Source organism: Pongo abelii, chromosome 15 (genome assembly GCF_028885655.2).
Source record: "Pongo abelii isolate AG06213 chromosome 15, NHGRI_mPonAbe1-v2.0_pri, whole genome shotgun sequence".
NCBI lineage: Eukaryota > Metazoa > Chordata > Mammalia > Primates > Hominidae > Pongo > Pongo abelii.
In genome coordinates this window covers 68,512,366-68,534,077 of record NC_072000.2, presented here as the reverse complement: position 1 = coordinate 68,534,077, position 21,712 = coordinate 68,512,366, and positions in this window count along the sequence as shown.

The following is a 21,712-nucleotide window of genomic DNA, read 5'->3' as shown; positions in this document are numbered from 1 at the left end:
TGCTGGGATTACAGGCGTAAGCCACTGCGCCCAGCCCACTTTTTAAAAGAAATTATATAGGAGACTAAAATTGAATAAAGAAACAAACCTTTACTCAGATTGAGATATTAGTTAAACTTAAAGGCCTGAAACAAGGAAAATGGGGTTTGCTTTTTTCTGGTTGTGCAGAGTGTATGAATAAAAAGAACTCACAAAGTTGAAGTGAAAGACTGATTAAAAGCAATTCGTCATCCAAATATCTTCTCAGTGTTAAGCAAGCACATGAAGTTAGCTATAGCTCGACCCTTAACAGCTAATCAGGTAAACTCTTCAACTCAGTTTTGAACATAACATAGTACACTACAGACTTTTTGTTTTTGTCCTCAGAGCTAAAGAGAAACAATGGCTATATGGCATACTATGAGGATTAATTTTATATGTCTACTTGACTGGGCCATAGGGTGCCCAATATATGGTCAAACATTATTTTAGGTGTTTCTGTGAGAGTGTTTTGGATAATTTCAACATTTAAATTGGTATACTGAGTAAAGCAGATGATACTCCCTATTGTGAGTAGGACTCATCCACTGAGTTAAAGGCCTGAATAGAACAAAAAGATTGACCCTCCCCCAGCTAAGAGCGAACCCTTCCTGCCTGATGGCCTTCAAAATGGGACATCAGCTCTTTTTCCTGCCTTTGGACTCAAACCATTGGCTCTTCCTGGGTCTTGAGCCTGCTGGCCTTTGGACTGGAGCTACACCATCAGCTCTCTTGATTTTCAGGCCTTCAAACTTAGACTCAAACTACATTATTGGCTCCCCTGGGTCTCCCAGATCCCAGAAGATCTTTGGAATTGCCAGCCTTCATAATTGCTGAGGCAGTTCCTTTTTTTGAGATGGGATCTTCCTCTGTCACCCACACTGGAGTGTAGTGGTACAATCATGGCTTACTGCAACCTCAAACACCTGGGCATAAGTGATGCTCCTGACTCAGACTCCTGAGTAGCAGGGACCTGAGTAGCAGATGGCACATGCCACCATGCCCAGCTAATTTTTTAAAAATTTTTTGTAGATACAAGGTCTCACTTTGTTGCCCAGGCTGGTCTTGAACTGCTGGGCTCAAGCGATCCTTCCGCCTCAGCCTCCCAAGGCTCTGGGATTATAGGCATGAGCCACTGTGCCCAGCCAAAAATCAGAAGATAATTGAGTGGCATCTTAAAGTGCTGAAAGAAAAAATACTGACAACCCAGAATCTATACCCAGTGAAATTATCCTTCAAAATTGAAGATGAAATAAACATGGTTTCAGAAGAAAAAAAAAAAAGAAATCATTTATTGTCAGAAGAACTACACTATTAAGAAACACACCAGGCAATTTTTCAGGATGAAGGAAAATGATCCTTGGTGGCTACAGAGAAATGTAGGGTAGAATAAGGAGTAAAGAAAGGGTAAATAGAAATTAATACTGACAGTTAATTTTAAAAAATCCTATACAATTTATATGAAAAAGTAAAACATATCAATAGTACAAGGGCAAGAAATGGTAAATGGAGTTATGCTATCATAAGTGTTTTATTTAGGGAGTATCACAAAAGTATTAAAGTAGAATGTAATAGGCCAGGCGCGGTGGCTCACCCCTGTAATCCGAGTACCTTGGGAGGCTAAGGAGGGCGGATCGCTTGAGGTCAAGAGTTCGAGATCAGCCTGGCCAACATGGTGAAACCCCACCTCTACTAAAAATACAAAAATTAGCCAGGTGTGGTGGCACACGTCTGTAATCCCAGCTACTTGGGAGGCTGAAGCATGAGAATAGCTTGCACGTGGGAGGCGGAGGCTGCAGTGAGCCGAGATCGTGCCACTGCACTCCAGCCTGGGCGACAGACCGAGACTCTCAAAAAAAAAAAAAAAAAGTAGCATTTAATAAATCAAATATGCATTATGTAATCACAAAATCCAGCTAACAACTAAACAATAATTAAACAATAATTTAAAAGATATTAAAAACTTAATATGGAAGAAAAATGAAATAAAAAACTTTATTAATCCAAGGCCGGGCGCAGTGGCTCATGCCTGTAATCCCAGCACTTTGGGAGGCCAAGGCGGGTGGACCACTTGAGGCCAGGAGTACCAGACCAGCCTGGCCAACATGATGAAACCCTGTCTCTACTGAATATACCTGGGCAAAGTAGAGCATGCCTGGCCGGGCGCAGTGGCTCACGCCTGTAATCCCAGCACTTTGGGAGGCCGAGACGGGTGGATCAGGAGGTCAGGAGATCGAGACCATCCTGGCCAACATGGTGAAACCCTGTCTCTACTAAAAATACAAGAATTAACTGCGTGTGGTGGCACATGCCTGTAATTCTAGCTACTCTGGAAGCTGAGGCAGGAGAATTGCTTGAACCAGGGAATCAGGTTGCAGTGAACCGAGATCGTGCCACTGCTTTGCAATCTGATGACAGAGCGAGATTCTGTCTCAAAAAAAAAAAAAAAAAAAAGAGTAGAGCATGCCTGTAATCTGAGCTACTCGGGAGGCTGAGACACGAGAATCACTTGAACCCAGGGAGGCGGCGGTGCAGTGAGCAGCGATCGCACCACTGCATTCCAGCCTGGGCGACAGAGTGAGACTCCCTCTCAAAAAACAAACAAACAAAAGCTTTATTAATCCAAATTAAAATGGTAGAGTAGTAGTAAAGGAACAGAGAATAGATGGGAAAAACAATAAATAACATGATAAACCCGACAATTTCAATAATTACTTTAAAGATAGATGGTATTGTAACTGCCCAGTGGGTTCACCTTGCCCGCTGCCTAGACAGAGATGATTTCTCAAGACAGGGGAATTGCAATAGAGAGATAAATTCACGCAGAGCTGGCTGTACGGGAGACCAGAGTTTTATTATTACTCAAATCAGTATCCACAAGCATTCCGCCTTCAGAGTTTTTAAGGACAACACGGGGGGTGGGAGGAAGCCAGTGAGCTGGGAGTGCTGATTGGTCAGAGATGAAATCATAGGAAATGGAAGCTATCTTCTTGAGCTGAGTCAATTCCTGGGTGGGGACTACAAGATCAGATGAGCCAGTTTATCAATCTACGTGGTGCCAGCTGACCCATCAAATGCAGGGTCTGCAAAATATCTCAAGCACTGATCTTAGGAGCAGTTTAGGGAGGGTCAGAATCTTGTAGCCTCCAGCTGCAAGACTCCTAAACCATAATTTCTAATCTTGTGGTTAGTATTAGTCCTACCAAGGCAAGAAGGGGGTCTGCTTTGGGAAAGGGCTGTCATCTTTGTTTTAAACTATAAACTATAAAGTAAGTTTCTCCCAAAGTTAGTTCAGCCTACACCCAGGAATGCACAAGGACAGTTTGGAGGTTAGAAACAAGATGAGTCAGGTAAGTTAGATATCTTTCACTGTCTCAGGCATAATTTTGCACAGGCGGTTTCAGTATAATCATTACAGTACAAGACAAGATTTAAAAAAAGAAAACTAATGCTAAGCATTTTTCAAGAAACATACTGTAGGCCGGGTGCAGTGGCTCATGCCTGTAATCCCAGCACCTTGGGAGGCTGAGGCGGGCAGATCACGAGGTCAGGAGATCGAGACCATCCTGGCTAACATGGTGAAACCCTGTCTCTACTAAAAATACAAAAAAATTAGCCAGGCGTGGTGGTGGGCACCTGTAGTCCCAGCTACTCGGGAGGCTGAGGCAGGAGAATGGGTCAACCCAGGAGGCAGAGCTTGCAGTGAGCCAAGATCCTGTCATTGCACTCCAGCCTGGGTGACAGAGCGAGACTCTGTCTCAAATAAAAAAAAAAAGAAGGAAACATACTGTAGCCAGACGCCACCTATAGTCCCAGATACTTGGGAAGCTGAGGCAGAAGGATAGCTTGGGACCAGTTTGAGACCAGCCTGAGCAACATAGCAAGACCCTGTCTCCAAAATTTAAAAATGTTTAAAAACATATATATTTTATATATAAGAACACAGAAAGATGTTATTAAAAATAAAAAAAAATGACATTTGGGCAATGTGAATTTTACCCTAAAGAAAGCTGTATCCATGTGGAACTGTTACTGGGAATGGGTCCCAATCTAGACCCCAGGAGAGGGTTCTTGGACCTCACGCAAGAAAGAATTAGGGGCAAATTCATAAAGTGAAAGCAAGTTTATTGGGAAAGTAAAGGAATAAAGAATGGCTATTCCATAGGTAGAGTCACAGTATGGGCTGCTTAACTGAGTATACTTATAGTTATTTCTTGATTATATGCTAAACAAGGGGTGGATTATTCATCAGTTTTCTGGAAAAGGGGCAGGCATTTCTCGGAACTGAGGGTTCCTTCTTTTTTTAGATTGTATAGGGTAACTTCCTGATGTTGCCATGGTATTTATAAACTGTCATGGCACTAGTAGGAGAGTCTTTTAGCATGCTAATGCATTATAATTAGTGTATAATGAGCACTGAGGACAACCAGAGGTCACCTTTGTCACCATCTTGGTTTTGGTAGGTTTGGGCTGTCTTCTTTATCACATTCTGTTTCATCAGCAGGGTCTTTGTGATCTGTATCTTGTGCTGACCTCCTATCTCATCCTGTGACTAAGAATGCCTAAGCTCCTGGGAATGCATCCAGTAGTTCTGAGCCTTACTTTATCCAGCCCCTATTCAAGATGGAGTTGCTCTGGTTCTAATGCTTCAGACAGAACCTCCTGATTGTCACAATATTACCAGTAGCAGCAGGCAGCTATTTATTCACACTCAAATTTCACCTTAAAAAGAATGGCTTCAAAATTGACTTCCCCCATGGGAAATACTGCAGGACTTAACACAGGATTGTTTTTCTCTTCATTTCTCTAGCATTTCTTTCTTTTTTTTTTTTCCTAGATGGAGTTTCTCTCTTTTTGCCCAGGCTGGGGTGCAATGGCGCAATGTCGGCTCACCACAACCTCTGCCTCCCGAGTTCAAGCGATTCTCCTGCCTCAGCCTCCCGAGTAGCTGGGATTACAGGCATGCGCCACCACACCCGGCTAATTTTGTATTTTTAGTAGAGACAGTGTTTCTCCACGTTGCGACCTCAGGTGACCCGCCCACCTCGGCCTCCCAAAGTGCTGGGATTACAGGCGTGAGCCGCTGCACCCGGCCTACCATGTCTTTTTGGGACAGGGTCTCGCTGTGTTGCCCAGGCTGGTTTCTAACTCCTGGGCTCAAGCGATCCACTGGTCTCAGCCTCCCGAAGTGATGGGATTACAGGAGTGAGCCACTGCACCAGGCCCATTTCTCTACCATTTCTGATCTCTCTCTCTAGAAACACTTGGATAACTGCACAGCTCCTTTCATAAGAAATATATTTTAGGGCCAGGTGTGGTGGCTTATGCCTGTAATCCCAGCACTTTGGGAGGCCGAGGCAGGTGGATCAACCGAGGTCAGGAGTTCAAGACCAGCCTGGCCAAGATGGTGAAACCCCATCTCCACTAAAAATACAAAAAATTAGTCGGGAGTGGTGGGGCATGCCTGTAATCCCAGCTACTCAGGAGGCTGAGGCAGGAGAATCACTGGAACCCAGGAGGCGGAGGTTGCAGTGACCCAACATCGTACCATTGCATGCCAGTCTGAGCAACAAGAGTGAAACTTTGTCTCAAAAAACAAACAAACAAACAAACAAACAAAAAATCATTGTTATTCCTCAGAGTAAGAGCAAAGATCATCCCCTGCAGAAGCTTAGGAACTATGCACAGAACTTTACAGAACAGGGGCGATGCTTTAACTGAAGGCTGACTACTGACCACAGAATGGAATTCTGAGAGGGCTCAAGGAATAAAAGGAAACTAGGCAGGGAAAGGGAAGGTGCCCATCTGAAGCAAACTTCAGCTGCCATCAGGATATCTTGTGGTGGTCACAAGTTGTAGGCTCTGTTTTTGGAAGGTTTGGGTATAGCGCAGGATTCCATTGTCTACTTGGCTACACCTCTGCCTGAGGTACACTGTTGCCAGAAAAGAGGGTCCCAATCCAGACCCCAAGAGCAGGTTACTGGATCTTGTACAGGAAATAATTCAAGGGGAATCACACAGCACAGAGAAAAAGCAAGTTCATACAATGTTACTGAGTAGGTTATCCCCAGAAAGCAGGAGGAGGAACACTCCATCCTTGTTAATGTCTCTATTTATAAGAAACTTATGAGAAGCTATAATTAAACTTGGAACATGCAGATGTGCTCACTAAAGGTAGGGGCTATTGGTGTTATAGATGACCATTAATCTTTCAACCTAAGCCTGCTCATTAACAGCATCTTTAATAAAGTGGGCTACACTCTTAGGACATCTGGACATTCTGCAGGATTGGTGGGAGATGTTCTGTATGGCCACAAATATTCTGTAATTATAATTGGTGGTCAGCTTGGGATGTGGCTATTTTCAGACCACAAGCATTAACCTTACAGAGTGCCTAGCTACTCATTTCAAGGTGGAGTCACTCTGGCCATGTTTTACCAAACCGGAGGTCTGGTAAGGAGAGATTCCTCTAACACCATGAGGTCAACGTCACTCAAGTTCCTGGCCAGCTGAACTCTGAAAGTGAGGAGTCCCAAATTGAGGATCAAGTTCCTCCAGAAATCATTGCTATGGGTGGCAAAGCAGTAGATTCCCTGAAGCCAATCTCCCACATTGTCTGGAATTTTGGGAGCTTCATTTGCCCAGCTGGCAGTGCCAGTGGGGACCCTGCTGGAAGCCATAGTAGCACCTCTGGGCTCTGCATAGGACTTGCTCAATACACCATATTGGAGTCGTTGGCTTTTTTTGTTATTTTAAGTTGAAATATGAAGATTGGCTGAGTTAGTTTCATGATATTGTTGCCTACTGATATCTTACACAGAGTACGAGTACATCTGGTTGAAAGAGAAAAGGCAGAGAGAAAAGCAGACTTTTTGGAGTTGTTTTCAGGCACTAACAGAGTCATCCCTTATATGCATATGAATGGACAATAAGATTTCTTGGATATTTTCATGGCAAAGGTGAGGAGAAATTTTTATTGCTTTTTGAAGAAACATTTTTATTACCTTGGGTTATTCCAGGAGATAATTGATAAATGTTGAGTAGTTTGTTGGTCTTCTTCTTAAAGGAGGATCAAGAGAAGCAGTATAGCATGGCAGACTAGAAGCATTTCTGTTTTTTGTTTTGTTTTGTTTGAGATGAAGTCTCACTCTGTCACTGAGGCTGGAGTGCAGTGGAGTGATCTCTGCTCACTGCAAGCTCCGCCTCCTGGGTTCAAGTGTTTCTCCTGCCTCAGCCTCCCAAGTATCTGGGATTACAGGCATGTGCCACCACGTTCGGCTAATTTTTATATTTCTAGTAGAGACGGGGTTTCACCATGTTAGCCAGGCTGGTCTCAAACTCCTGACCTTAAATGATCCACTCACCTCGGCCTCCCAAAGTGCTGGGATTACAGGCATGAGCCACTGCACCTGGCTGAAGGATCTTCAGTATCATCTCTGTGATAGATAAATTGTTTAGTGGGTTATCTACATTGGCCATTGACATCTAGAATTAGGGTATGAGCTGGGTTTAGAAGAAGGAAATGAGGCTAGTCTCCGATAGACAGTGATTCATATGATAAGCAGAAAGTGTTACAGAAGTCTGGTAGAGGAGGATGGGAGACAGATTATTGTTAAGGAGATAGTAAAAGTTTATTTTGAAATCCTTAGACTATGCCAGGCTCAGGGGGTCACACCTGTAATCCCAGCACTTTGGGAGGCTGAGGTGGGCGGATCACCTGAGGTCAGGAGTTCGAGACCAGCCTGACCAACATGGAGAAACCCAGTCTCTACTAAAAATACAAAATTAGCCAGGTGTGGTGGTGCATGCCTGTAATCCCAGCTACTTGGGAGGCTGAGGCAGGAGAATCGCTTGAATCTGGGAGGCGGAGGTTGTGGTGAGCCAAGATCACGCCATTGCACTCCTGCCTGGGCAATAAGGGCAAAACTCCGTCTCAAAAAAAAACAAAAAAAAGAAAGAAATCCTTAGACTATAAGTTTGTTATATAATCTGCATGTAAAACAAGGTCCTATATGACCCAAATAATGTGCAGGGTTCCCTTTAAAAAGTTCAGCAACTACTTTCTTTTTTTTTTTTTGAGACGGAGTCTCGCTCTGTCACCCAGGCTGGAGTGGGTTGGTGCAATCTTGGCTCACTGAGACCTCTGCCTCCTGGGCTCAAGCCATCTTCTCACCTCAGCATCCTCGGTAATTTAGTTGGGACTACTGGCATGCACCACCATGCCCGGCTAATTTTTTTGTATTTTGTGGAGAGACGGGGTTTCACCATGTTGCCCAGGCTTGTCTCAAACTCCTGGGCTCAAGTGATCCTCCTGCCTTGATCTCCCAAAGTGCTAGTATTACAGGCGTGAGCCACCACACCTGGCCAATGACTTTCAAATTTGTTTAAAGTAATCCCAATCTTTATTTGCCTCTCTCAAGTAATTCATGATAACACTTTCTTTTAAAAAAAAAATGCTGTCACTAGGCTGGGTGCGGTGGCTCACATCTGTAATCCCAGCACTTTGGGAAGCCGAGGAGGGTGGATCACCTGAGGTCAGGAGTTCGAGACCAGCCTGACCAACATGGTAAAACCCCGTCTCTACTAAATACAAAAATCAGCCAGGTATGGTGGCGGGCACCTGTAATTCCAGCTACTTAGGAGGCTGAGGAAGGAGAATCGCTTGAACCCCAGGAGGCGGAGGTTGCATTGAGCCGAGATGGCACCATTGCACTCCAGCCTGGGCAACAAGAGCAAAACTGTCTCAAAAAAAAAAAAAAAAAAAAAAAAAAAAAAAAAAAAGACCGGGCATGGTGGCTCACACCTGTAATCCCAGCGCTTTGGGAGGCAGAGGCGGGTGGATCACCTGAAGTCAGGACTTTGAGACCAGCCTGGCCAACATGGCAAAACCCTGCCTCTACTAAAAATACAAAAAAATTACCTGGGCATGGTGGCAGGTGCCTGTAATCTCATCTACTAGGGAAGCTGAAGCAGGAGAATCGCTTGAACCTGGGAGATGGAGGTTGCAGTGAGCCGAGATTGTGTCATTGCACTCCAGCCTGGGAGACAGAGCAAGACTCCGTCTCAAAAAAAAAAAAAAAAAAAAATCTGTCACTAATCTCTAAGATCTCTGAATAATTCAGAATTAGAGTCCATACAGCTCTGATCTTTTCTTCTTTTATGCTGCTTGTTTTTCCAAGGCTTTCAGTGATGCAAACTTATCATTACTTTAACAATTCCAGCTTTCCTTCTATGTCTTGGTTTTACATGACAAGAAGCCCAGAAACTGAACTTGCTTACTCAGCTCCCGGGGTTGAAAGTGGTAAGAATTCTAGACAGGCCAGGCATGGTGGCTCACGCCTATAATCCTAACACTTTGGGAGGCCAAGGCAGGAGGATCGCTTGAGGCCAGAAGTTTGAGACTAGCCTGGGGAACATAGTGAGACCCTGTCTCTACAAAAAAAAAAAAAAGAAAAAATTAGCTGGGTGTGGTAGTGCACACCTGTGGTCCCAGCTACTCAGGAGGCCAAGGTGGGAGGATTGCTTGAGCCCAGGAGGTGGAGGCTACAGTGAGCAATGATGGCACCACACTCCAACCTGGGTGACACAGTGAGACCCTGTCTCAAAACAAAACAAGAAAGAAGACTTGGTAGAATTCTCCTGTGGGAGTTTGGAGAAAGAAGTAGAACATTATTATTGGTTTTTTCCTGTCATATTTTCAATGGAAACAGGATGATTAGAAGAGTGCAGGGGAAAGGTTGGGGAAAAGAGATATGACTTCTTTCACTTATACTTTTACATTATTGATATTGTTATTTAAATTGTATTCTATAACCATAATTAAGTCTTTATAAACTTTTCACTTAATGATCTTAGCATTCATTGATGGTCTTTGCCTGAATCTTATTTCAAAAGGCAAGGCATTTCAAAAATGCTGATTTTTTAAATTTCTATGATTTCTTATACACTTATTAGCTCACATTTTTCTGTAATGAGTTTACCCTTATCAAGTGGGACTCTGGTTAGCTGCTCCTCTAAGCTAATTTTCTTGTATTCTCAAAGCAGTTTCTCCATACCATCATTTCAATACCTCTTGCTGTTCTAGTTTGCTGTTTTGAGTATGTCCTTGTCTTACTTATGTGATTGACTCTTTTTTTTTTGAGATGGACTTTCTCTCTCGTCGCCCAGGCTGGAGTGCAATGGTGCCATCTCTGCTCACTGCAACCTCTGTCTCCTAAGTTCAAGCAATTCTCCTACCTCAGCCTCCCGAGTAACTGGGATTACAGGCACCCGCCACCACACCCAGATAATTTTTGTATTTTCAGTAGAGACGGGGTTTCACTATGCTGGTCAGGCTGGTCTCGAACTCCTGACCTCAGGGGATCCACCCGCCTCGGCTCCACAAAGTGCTGGGATTCCAGGCGTGAGCCACAGTGCCTGGCCATGACTAACTCATTCCACTGAGGGTCTTTTCTCCTGAAGTTTTGTGCTATGACTTTATATTTCAAAAGAAGGGAAATAGATATCTCAGTATTAAATTTCAAACAGGAAGTTCAACCTGTATATTGGCTTATTTAGGGTAAGAGTGAAGCTATCCTGGCCAAGAACTTTGAGAGAGACAACACTATTCATTCTGAAGGACCAAAAAATGAGCAGAAAATTTGGGATAAATGTCAACAAGATTTGAACCCTAAAGAAAAGCAAGCATCGAGTTAGACAGACCTCCATATTCATTCAAGTGGGAAGCTAAAACTGTGCAGTCCCAACATCAGAATTTCCTTGGTCAGTTGGTTATTGCGGGACAGCATTCTTCTGCATGACAGTATTGTCTCCTTACCAGCCACAGAGGAGGCTGTGAAAGAGAGGATTTGGGAAATTAGTGCAAATGAGAAATCTTGGAAATCCGTAAATATATAGATGTAAAAGTTATTCTTTCCAGTTTGATTCTTTGATGATGTAGATTTTAATATTAGTCAATTTAGGAAACTCTGTGGCTCTGAATTATAGTTATAATTCTAGTTTTACTATTACAGTGAAAGAAGAGAAGAGGCTGTTCATTATTATATTGGAAGTAGTGTAACATGTTTATTAAGAGCGCAGAGCCCCAGCATGAAGCCTAGCTCTGCCATTTGCCAGTTGTGTGTGCTCTTGGGCAGACTACTTATCCTCTCTGTGCCTCATTTTCATTTGTGAAGTGGGGGACGGTGTGTAGTTCCCACCTCACAGAGTGGTTGCAAGGACTAAATGGGTTAATACATGATAAATGCTTAGTTTAGTGTAAGTTCAATAAATATCAAAATAGTGGTATGTTAAAGATAGTGTTTACATGATAACCTAAAATTAATTGCCAGTTTGTTTTAATTTACTGGTCAAGTCTATCAAATGATTGAATCAGCATGTTTAAGTGGATATAGCTCCTCATTTGTGTCCAAATCATTTTAGTATATTCATGACTCCTCACCTTAAAATTCAAATAATAATAGTTACAGTTAGTCCTCCATTATCTGTGGATTCAACCAAGTAGGAATAAAAAATTGCATCACAACCAGGCATGGTGGCTCACATCTGTAGTCCCAGCACTTTGGGAGGCTGAGGCAGGTGGATCACTTGAGGCCAGGAGTTAGAGAACAGCCTGGCCAACATGACGAAAACCCATCTCTACTAAAAATAAAAAAATCAGCTGGGCGGTGGTGGCTTGCACTTGTAGTCCCAGCTACTTGGGAGGCTGAGGGATGAGAATTGCTTGAGCCCAGGAGGTTGAGGTTGCAATGGGCCGACATCTCACCACTACACTCTAGCCCGGGCAACAAATCAAGACTGTCTCTTTTTTTTTTTTTGAGACGGAGTCTCGCTCAGTCGCCCAGGCTAGAGCGCAGTGGCGCAATCTCGGCTCACTGCAAGCTCCGCCTCCCGGGTTCACGCCATTCTCCTGCCTCAGCCTCCCAAGTAGCTGGGACTACAGGCGCCCGCCACCACGCCTGGCTAATTTTTTGTATTTTAAGTAGAGACGGGGTTTCACCGTGTTAGCCAGGATGGTCTCGATCTCCTGACCTCGTGATCCGCCCGTCTCGGCCTCCCAAAGTGCTGGGATTACAGGCGTGAGCCACTACGCTCGGCCAAGACTGTCTCAAAAAAAAAAAAAAAAAAAAAATTGCATCTGTACTGAACATGTACAGACATTATTCCTTTTCATTATTCCCTAAACAACAGAGTACAACTATTTACATAACATTTACATTATATTAGGTATTATAAAAGTCTCCCGAGAGACAGAGGTTGCAGTGAGCCGAGATCGCGCCATTGCACTCCAGCCGGGGGGACGAGAGCGAGTCTTCGTCTCAAAAAAATAAAAATAAAAATAAAAAAATTGAGATGATTTAAAGTGTACAGGAGGATGTGAATAGGTTAGATACAAGCACAACACCATTTTGTATCAAGGACTTGAGTATTCATGAATTTTGGCATCTCTAGGAGGTTCTGACACCAATCTCCCAGGGACACTAGGGACGCCTGTATATGGCTTAGATTCCGTGTGTTAGTGAAACCTGCTACACAGTAGCCTGTTTAGAGTTCCCCATTTTTTAAAATACTCTGCTCTCTTAAAATTCATTATACAGCGTTATTTCTCAGTACTGACTAAAGTATCTTATTTTTATATATCGAAGCTTTCTATTTATTTTTTAAACCAATGTATACATGTCAAATCCTAAAATCACCTGAATTAATCTACTTAGTTACTTAATGCCACTCCAATGTGGATATAAATAGAACTTGCACATAGTTTTGAAACTACGTAGAAAGCATGGAGGCCGGGTGCGTAGGCTCACGCCTGTAATCCCAGCACTTTGGGAGACTAAGGTGGGCAGATCACCTGAGTTCAGGAGTTCGAGACCAGCCTGACCAATATGGCGAAACCCCGTCTCTACCAAAAATACAAAAATTAGCCTGGCATGGTGGCATGCGCCTGTAGTCCCAGCTACTTGGGAGGCTGAGACAGGATAATTGCTTGAACCTGGGAGGCGGAGGTTGCTGTGAGCCAACGTGGCACCACTGCACTCCAGCCTGGGTGAAAGAGCGAGACTCAGTCTCAGAAAGAAAGGAAGGAAGGAAAGAAAGAAAGGGTGGGGGGGGGGGAGGGGAGGGAAGGGCAAGCAAGCATAGAGCATGAGGAAGTTTTTAATGTCTTTTTCTTACAGAGAACTAAAGCCTTCCAGCAGGAAATCCAGATGCTCACTAAGTGACTAGAGCAGCTGCATCATCTTTAAGAAGAAGGTGCCCAAGAATCATCCCAAGCTGAAGAAAAAAGTATTGGGAACAAAAAAGACCCTTGAAATGTCTAGAAAGAAAAATTGAGATCAAGGACTTTTTCAAGAGAGATTAGACTTGGACAGGAAGAAAGAATTTCCTGAAGTATAAGCATTCCTTTGATAATGAAAATGATTGCATTTTATTAATAACTTTAACTTTATCTAATGTTTGAAGCTGTTAATATTGTTAATACTTTTCTCCACATTGGGAAAGGGGGGAAATTTGCTACGAACTCTGAAAGCTTCCGATTTTATTTTATTTTATTTATTTATTTATATTTTTTGAGAGAGAGTCTCGCTCTGTCACCAGACTGGAGTGCAGTGGCGCTATCTCGGCTCACTGCAACCTCCGCCTCCTGGGTTCAAGCGATTCTCCTGCCTCAGCCTCCCGAGTAGCTGGGACTACAGGCACGTGCCACCATGCCCAGCTAATTTTTGTATTTTGGTAGAGACGAGGTTTCACCATGTTGGCCAAGATGGTCTCAATCTCTTGACCTCATGATCCACCTGCCTCAGCCTCCCAAAGTGCTGGGATTACAGGCATGAGCCACTGCCCCGGCCTCTGATTTTATTTTTAAAAACCTCTTCTCTCTCCGTATCTCCATGTCTCTTTTGTGCACTTATTTGATATTTGTTGTGAGGGCATCTGTTCACATATATATCTCAATGTACTTTAAGGAGAGGATTAGAAGGAAAGGAACTCAAAGGAATAACTATCTTTTTTTCTTTTTTTTCAGATGGAGTCTCACTCTGTCACCCAGGCTGGAGTGCAGTGGTGCGATCTCGGCTCACTGCAACCTCTGCCTCCCAGGTTCAAGCGATTTTCCTGTCTCAGCCTCCCGAGTAGCTGGGATTACAGGTGCTCACCACCCGCCTGGCTAACTTTTGTATTTTTAGTAGAGACAGGGTTTCACCATGTTGGCCAGTCCGGTCTCAAACTCCTGACTGCAGGTGATCTGCCTGCCTTGGCCTTCCAAAGTGCTGGGATTACATGTGTGAGCCACTGTGCCCTGCCAAAGGAATAACTCTCTAATGGGGAAATTTTAGGCATTGTGACAGGCAGATATAATGGGCATTGATGAGGGGCCATTGATGATGTCTCTCAATAATCACTGTATAGGTCATTCTCTCCTCTATTCTCTGCTTCCCTGAATCTGTAAGGAAAAAGGCAGTCCTAAAATTTGGATGGAAATAGGTAGGTTGCAATACAATTTATTTTCAGGAGATTCTCTATTTTACTACCTCTTCATAGAATTGCCTATCATAGACGGGCATGGTGGCTCACACCTATAATCCTAGCATTTTGGGAGGCTGAGACAGGTGGATCACAAGGTCAGGAGATCAAGACCATCCTGGCCAACATGGCAAAACTTTGTCTCTACTAAAAATACAATAATTAGCTGGATGTGGTGGCACACACCTATAATCCCAGCTACTCTGGAGACTGAGGCAGGAGAATTGCGTGAACTCAGGAGGCAGAAATTGCAGTGAGCCAAGATAGTGTCGCTACATTCCAGCCTGGCGACAGAGCAAGACTCCATCTCAAGAAAAGAAAAAAAAAAAAAGAATTGCCTATGATAACCAAACTACGTTATAGTATTTCTATAATTGCTATGGTCCAAACTGGAATCTTGCTCACTCATTTACCATTTACTCATTTAGTCTTTTTTTTTTTTTTTTTTTTTTTTTTGAGACTGAGTCTCACTCCGTCACCCAGGCTGGAGTGCAGTGGTGCAATCTCGGCTCACTACAACCTCCACCTCCCAGGTTCCAACGATTCTCCTGCCTCAGCCTCCTGAGTAGCTGGGACTATAGGTGCGTGCCACCACACCCGGCTAATTTTTGCAGTTTTTAGTAGAGATGCAAGGTTTCACCATGTTGGCCAGGCTGGTCTCGAACTCCTGACCTCGTTATCCGCCCGCCTCAGCCTCCCAAAGTGCTGGAATTATAGACATGAGCCACCGCGCCCGGCCTTCATTTAGTCCTTTGGCTCATTCATTCGTTTATTCATCCAATATTTATTGAGCATTCAGTTTTCTTTTCTTTTCCTTTTTGAGATGGAGTTTTGCCCTTGTCGCCTAGGCTGGAGTGCAATGGCGCGATCTTGGCTCACTGCAATTTCTGCCTTCCGAGTTTAAGCGATTCTCCTGCCTCAGCCTCCCGAGTAGCTGGGATTACAGGTATGCACCACCACGCCTGTCTAATTTTGTATTTTTAGTAGTGACAGGGTTTCTCCATGTTGTTCAGGCTGGTCTCGAACTCCCAGCCTCAGATGACCAGCCCACCTCGGCCTCCCAAAGTGCTGGGATTACAGGTGTGAGCCACCATGCCCGGCCTAATAGTTTTCTTTACTAGAGTTCTTGGGTTTTCTGGATTTCACTGTATATTGTCAAACTGTTTCCTAGGAAATAATGTATTTTTAAAATTTCATTTATTTATTTTATAAATAATTTGATTCTAAAGGTGGAACAGTTTGGACCAGCTCATGGGAGAACTGTCTTTTTTTTTTTTTTTTTTTTTTTTTTTTGAGACAGTCTTGCTCTGCCTCCCAGGCTGGAATGCAGTGTTACCATCACGATTCACTGCAGCCTCAACCTCCTGAGGCTCAAGTGCTCCTCTTGCTTCAGACTCCTGAGTAGCTGGGACCACAGGTGCACACCACTATGCCCAGCTAATTTTTGTAGAGATGGGGATCTTTCCATGTTGCTCAGGCTGGTCTTGAACTCCTTGTGGCTCAAATGATCCGCCCATCTCTGCCTCCCAAAGTACTGGAATTACAGCCTTTATTTCTTTTAGATTTTCAATTTACTGCCACCAAGTTGCAAAATGTTCTCTTAGAATTATTTTTATCTTTGCATTCTGTATCCATTCTGTATGCATATCTATATATTCTGTATATTCCTCCTTTCTAATATTGTGTATTTTCACTTTCTCTCCTTTTTAACCAGGCTTGCCTGAGGCATCTATTTTATCTTTCCAAAGAACCAGTGGTTCTTTTTGAGACAGGGTCTGGCTCTGTCTGTTGTCCAGGCTGGAGTGCAGTGGCGTGATTACGGCTCACTGAAGCCTCAACCTTCAGGGCTCCAGTGATCCTCCTGCCTCAGCCTCCCAGATAGCTGGAACTATAGGTGCACGCCTCCACGCCTGGCTAGCTTTTTGAAGTTTTTGTAGAGATGAGGTTTTGCCATGTTGCCCAGGCTGGTCTCAAACTGCTGAGCTCAAGTGATTCTCCCGCCTCGGCCTCACAAAGTGCTAGTATTACAGGCATGATCCACCATGCCTGGCCGGTTCTTTTTTTAAAATATACATTTTATGGCCGGGCACGGTGGCTCACCCTGTAATCCCAGCATTTTGGGAGTCTGAGCTGGGCAGATCACTTGAGGTCAGGAATTAGAGACCAGCCTGACCAATGTGGTAAAACCCCGTCTCTACTAAAAATGCAAAAGTTAACTGGGCATGGTGGTGTGCACCTCTAATCTCAGCTACTTGGGAGGCTGAGGCAGGAGAATCACTTGAACCAGGGAGGTGGAGGTTGCACTGAGCTGAGATTGTGGCACTGCACTCCAGCCTGGGCAACAGAGCGAGACTGTCTCAAAAATAAATAAATAAATAAATACACATTTCACTAGTTTATTTTGATTTATATGTAATGAATATATATAGTATGTTTATTAAATCTGCACCCTAATTTCTCTTTTCCCTTTAAATGTGCTTTTTTTTGTCTTTTGTTTTTAAATCAGAAAAAGAGTAAGTACTATTAAATGTTCCTCTGTAGCTTGTCCAATAGATTTTTATAAGAAATGTTTCTTTTCACTGTGTTCTATGTATTTTTGTAATCTTAGTGTTGATTTCCATTTTTTGGCTGAAGGTATTCAGAATTTTTGTTTGTTTGTTTTTTGTTTGAGTGAGACAGAGTTTCACTCTTGTTGCCCAGGCTGGAGTGCAGTGGTGCAATCTCAGCTCACTGCAACCTCTGCCTCCCAGATTCAAGCAATTCTCCTGCCTCAGCCTCCCTAGTAGCTGGGATTACAGGTGTGCACCACCATGCCCAGTGAATTTTTGTATTTTTAGTAGAGATGGGGTTTCACCACCTTGGCCAGGCTGGTCTCGAACTCCTGACCTCAGGTGATCCCCATACCTCGACCTCCCAAAGTGCTGGGATTACAGGTGTGAGCCACCACACCCAGGCTAGAATTTTTTTAACCTTTTATACACACACACACACACACACACACACACACACTTTTCAAAATCAAATATACCAAGAGTCTTTTATTGAAAAGGAGCAGCCCTCTTCTGTACCTCTCTTATTTCCCAGAGGGAACTCTTTAACTGTTTCAGCTGTTTCTGATAGTAACTTCCATTTTCCTAAATAACATTAAACTGCCTTATCTCGAGTTATCTATATTAGACATATTGTTGATTTCCTGTTATATGATAGATGAAATTTCATCTCTCTTATACCACTTTCCTACCTGCTCCTTTCATCTTCCCAATCTGGTTATATTGATATTTCAAGCTAAAGGCATAATCAGCATTTACTTTACCGTGATACTAAATGTTTACAAAAGCATGAAGTACTATATTCTTGGTACATTTTCTTTCTTGTATTGCATTTTATTTTTCCTACAGTTAATACCTTCCTTATATTTTCATACGTTTATTTTCAGTGTTCATTTATTAAGGTTTTTTCCTGCCTAAATGTGTATCAGATGATCCTTTAGTCTTTAAAAATCTCCCATTTTTTCTCTCCCAAAGTCCTTCATTCCCTTGCTTCAGTCTGGATTTTGCTCTGTGGGCCTGAGCACAGCCATGATCCTGTGACTTTCCTTCTCTAATCTCCTGGTTAGGTTTCATTGTTTGCCGAGCCACATTTCTTCCTCTTTTTTGGTTTCCTTTCTTATTTTACTGGAATACATCCTCCAATGGCTTCCTAAGAAATGGTGCCTTGAAGAGCGACATTTTTTGAGGTCCTTGTGTGAATGACAATGTCATTTTTTGAATCATCATACTCAATTGATAGCTGGGTTTAGACTTTATTTTCACACACAGACTCCATTATCTTCTAATCTCTAGGGTTGTTATTGAGAAAAATACGCCATTCTGATTCTTGTTCCTTAATATGTTATTTTATTTCTTTAATGGATTAAAACATTTACCATAACTTTTTTGTAATAACATTTTAGATAACTAATTTTTTTCTCATAATAAAATTAATTCAGCTGGGCATAGTGGCTCATGTCCGTAATTCCAGCACTTAGGGAGGCTGAGGTGGGTGGATAGCTGGAGCCCAGGAATTTCAGATCAGTCTGGACAACATGGCAACACCCCATCTCTACAAAAAATTTAAGACCTAGCAAGGCATGGTGCACACCTGTAGTCCCAGTTACTGGGGAGGCTAAGGTGGGAGGATGGGTTGAGCACGGGAGGTCGAGGCTGCAGTGTGCTGTGACTGAACCACTGCACTCCAGCCTGAGTGACAGAGTGAGACCCTGTCTCAAAAAATTAAAAAATCATGTGTATTAGTGAATATCTGTAAAGTAGAAAATAATAGAAATAAAATTGAAATCACCAGTAATCCCATTTTGTGATAACTAGTATTAAATATAGGTATATTTCCCTCTGATTATTTTCCATGTATATTTTTATCATCATTGAGATATACATAGTTTTTCTTAATCCTTTTTTCATTAACTACATCATTGTTAATTTTTCTTAATAAATATGTTTGAAAACAATTTCTAGGCAATAGATAATCTATCATATAATAATTTTACTTTTTTGACATTTGCATTGTTTCACTTTTTTCTATTATGAATAATGTTGTAAAGAATATCTTTGTGGGCCAGGTGTGGTGGCTCACACCCGTAATCTCAGCACTTTGGGAGGCCAAGGTGGGCAGATCACCTGAGGTCAGGAGTTTGTGATCAGCCTGGCCAACATGGTGAAACTCCGTCTCTACTAAAAATAAAAAAATTAGCCAGGCATGGTGACAAGCGCCTGTAATTCCAGCTACTCGGGAAGCTGAGGCTGGGGAATCACTTGAACCCGGGAGGCAGAAATTGCAGTTAGCCAAGATTATGCCATTGCACTCCAGCCTGGGCCACAGGAGCAAAACTCTCAGATATTCAAAAAGAATATCTGAATATCTTTGTGGCTGGGTGCAGTGGCTCACGCTTGTAATACCAGCACCTTGGATGAGCAAGGCAGGAGGATCACTTGAGCCCAGGAGTTTGAGAAAAAAAAAAAAAAAAGCCGGGTTTGTACACCCTGTAGTCCCAACTACTCCAGAGGTTGAGATGGGAGGATCACTTGAGCCTGGGAGGTCAAGCCTGCAGTGAGCTGTGATAACGCCACTGCATTCCAGCATGGGTGACAGAGCAAGACCCTAACTTAAAAAATAAAATAAAATAAATAATATATTTGTGTGAATCTTTTTTTTTTTTTTTCCCGAGACAGAGTTTCGCTCTTTCGCTCAGGCTGGAGTGCAGTGGTGCAATCTCGGCTCACTGCAGCCTCCGCCTTCCGGTTTCAAGCGATTCTCTTGCCTCAGCCTCCTCAGTAGCTGGGATTACAGGCACCTGCCACCACGCCCAGCTAATTTTTGTATTTTTAGTAGAGACCGGGTTTCATCATGTTGGCCATGGTCTCAAGCTCCTGACCTCGTGATCTGCCTGCCTCGGACTCCCAAAATGCTGGGATTACAGTCTTGAGCCACTGTGCCCGGCCCTTGTGTGAATCTTTATCCACATATTTGATTATTTCTTTATAATACATTCCTAGAAAAATTGAACTAATCTATGCTACTGCTTGGTGCTTATAAAATCTATTTCATTGTACCCTTGGTAGTCCTGAGTCATCACTTTTATTGTCATATTTTATTTTCTTGATTATTTTAATAATGCTTATTTATGGTGAAAAATATTTTACTTATGGAAGTATTGTTAAGCCTGCAGTGTGTTAGTCTGGAGTGGATGTGGTATTATGCTGGTGTATAATAACATCTTAAAGCACAATTTTTTACTTCAATACGGTTGATTTCTGCAAAGGAAAACTCAGGGACTAAGCATTCCCGGATAGACAAGCATAGCAAGAAGTTCAAAAAGCTAGAGAAAGACAACATGCAACAAAACAAATGTTATTGAATATTTGGCAGAATTTGCAGATTGCTACAACGCAAAGATTGGAGGAGAAAATTCAGAAACTTCAGAAACAGCTCAGTGATTTGAAATTGTCAAATAAAAATATGAAAACTCAGCTGACAAGAGTAAATGTCCTTAAAGTAAGTAAAGGAAGTGAGGCTTTCAGAAATTCACTAAAGCTTTGGTCTTTTACCATTTTAGCAGCATGCTTTTCATTGAAGCTAAAAAAATTAATATTAAAATTATTTTACATACATACAAACAAAAGAATATATATTTAAGCATATAGAATAAAATTGGAATTCACCACTCATTTTAAGAAACAAACATTACCAATACAATTGAAACCCCCATATATCCATATATCCTCCTCCTTATTCCTCAGTAATCATTGGTATTCTAAGTGTTATTACAAATCCCTTGTTTTTTTTTTTATTATTATTATTCTTTTTGAGATGGAGTCTCGCTCTGTTACCCAGACTGGAGTACAGTGGCGTGATCTTGGCTCACTGCAACCTCTGCCTTCCAGGTTCAAGTAATCCTCCCATCTCAGCCTCCCAAGTAGCTGGGAATACAGGCGCATGCCACCATGCCCAGCTAATTTTTGTATTTTTAGTAGAAACAGGGTTTCACCATGTTGGCCAGGCTGGTCTCAAACTCCCGACCTCAAGTGATCTGCCTGCCTCGCCTCCCAAAGTGCTGGGATTACAAGTGTGAGCCACCACACCCAGTCTGTTTTTTGTTTTAGTTTTACTTGTGTCTCTTATTGGGGTAATAGTTAAAAGTTGTAGTCATTTTGGGGGCTCTTCTTTGGACCTTCTCCATATCAAACTTCAGTTATACTATTTCAAAAATTATGCCTTAAGCCAAACAGGCACTAAATAACTGATCAACTGATATGCCAGTTTATCAGCAATATTTCTCTTACTGAAATGCCAATTATCTTCTGTATTTCTGTATTTGATTAATGTAGGGCTTTAAGACCTTTGAGGATGCAGAAAACATGTTAAGACTCTTTAAATCCCAAGTGGCCAGTTAATAAAAGTGCTAAGTAATAGTTATTGATGAGCACAATCATGCAGAAATGTCCTCTTAATTCAGAAATTTTGGAATGTTTTTCTTTTCCATATATCTCTCTCTTCATAAAAAAAGAAAGAAAAGGAAAAGAAGCAAGAGTTATCATAACTGTTATTTAGAAGAGATCTAATCCTAGTTATCTCCTTCCTGTCCCCCATCTTATATGCTGTCACAGGACAAAACAATTGA